This window comes from Limulus polyphemus, unplaced genomic scaffold, assembly GCF_000517525.1.
Source record: "Limulus polyphemus unplaced genomic scaffold, Limulus_polyphemus-2.1.2 Scaffold6833, whole genome shotgun sequence".
NCBI classification, from domain to species: domain Eukaryota; kingdom Metazoa; phylum Arthropoda; class Merostomata; order Xiphosura; family Limulidae; genus Limulus; species Limulus polyphemus.
This window is the reverse complement of record NW_013672443.1, coordinates 39,161-41,067: the sequence shown is the minus strand read 5'-3', so window position 1 is coordinate 41,067 and position 1,907 is coordinate 39,161.

Here is a 1,907-nt window from a genome sequence, read left to right as displayed (position 1 = left end):
GGATCACATTATATAAATTTGTGTTTATGGTATTGATTATTGTAAAAATTATAGGAATATGGCGCTACTGAAAGTTTTTAGATGTTGTGACTATTCCATGGATGTATAAAAACTGAACAAATAAATAGGAAAAAAATAAAATTTTAAAGGAAGTAGGGAGCATAGGTTATTGGTAGAATTGCTATAAAAATATCCAAAACAAATAAATGTTGCAATAAAAAGTACACAAACAAGTAAAGTGATACAAGTTGGATAAAGTTTAAAACGATTTTCAATCCCTTCTTTGGTTGGCATTGTGATTCATATAGCTAAATGAAGCAGTCTAAATTTGCTAACCAAAGTAGGGATTAAAAATCGTTTTAAAATATATCCAACTAGTATCAATGTACTTGTTTGTGTACTTTTTAATGTAGCATTTATTTTGTTTTGGATACTTCTTATAGCAATTCTACAAATAAACAACGATCACTACTTTCCTATTTATCTTGATAAATTTTTAACATATTGGTTATCAGTAGAGGTAGAAAGGACGAAAACTCTGGTTCCTTTTTGTCTTCATAAGGTTGGTAAACTTGATGTCATGTGGAGCTTAGGAATGATATAACTTTAAGTAAACTTATTCTTGCATGACCATATTAACTTTGGTATTCTTGAAGTGAAATTGTCTTTCAGGTTACTCACTACAATGTAACCACTGAAACAGAAAGTCAAACCTACAAGTAAAAGAGAAAGTTTTTTTTTATTATATTTCTCCCCATATGCCCCAAAACCATATTCACATAACTGTTAAATAAATAACTTTCTTCATTAAATGAAGATAAACTTAATTACAGCTCCACCATACAGATCTCAAATAAAATCCCATGATTGTGGTTAATAGTTTACTTGTTGATTTTAAGTGTATCATGTTATCGTTGTGATGTTGTTCTTTCGTTAGTGGGATCTTTTAAATTATTTGATAAAAATAACTACACTTCCAGTCTGCATAACGATCATAAACTACTTTATTTGTCCATTTAACGTTTCTATAAGCTTGAACACTTTTACCCTGCTGTAAGTTGTATAAAATAACTCACAAGCGTGACTGCAAAACACAGATCCAAATACATGATAATACACTGAGCGATTCACGCTCTATGTAGAAATAACTCTACACTCTATTAACTGTATCCTCGACTGTCTTTCAACTTATTCTCTAATGAACCTAATGACGCTTCACAGAATGCCGGATTTATAATATACACTTGTTTTATATAGTTTAGAACATCTTAGATCTTAATGCCATGTGTCTTCTAGCTAATATCTAAATTAAACAAATTACAACATTATAAATAAAGTTTATAGCACTGCTTTTTACATGGATTGCAAAGTCCATTGAGCAATTCCAATACAAAATATTACAATTAATCATCGTTTCCGAAGCCCATGGGATGGCATCTTGTGCCTGTTGTCATTGGCTGTCTGTCGCTGGAGAAATTCGTCTTGGGTAGGTGGCTGCATCTTTGATGATCATGTGGAAGCAGTCATGACAGGAACTCCGATCTCATTAGCAGGTTTGTTTGTTTGTAATTAAGCACAAAGCTGCACAATGGGCTATCTGTGCTCTGCCCACCACGGGTATCGAAACCTGGATTCTAGTGTTGGAAATCCGCAGACATACCGCTGTGCCACTGGGGGGCTAGCAGGTTGGTCTTCTTAAAACTTTCTGTGTCGTTCTTCTAATTTTTTATTTCTTTCTTCGTGATATTATCTTAATATTTTCATCATATTGTTACGTCTCCGTTTGTTAATTAACTTTCCGCAACTTCGTTCCGACGAAACTTTAGCGACACAAGTCCTTACTTAATAAAACTGGTTTATTCTTTCTGAATATAACTTTACGATACACTCAACTTCAACAGTCGCGC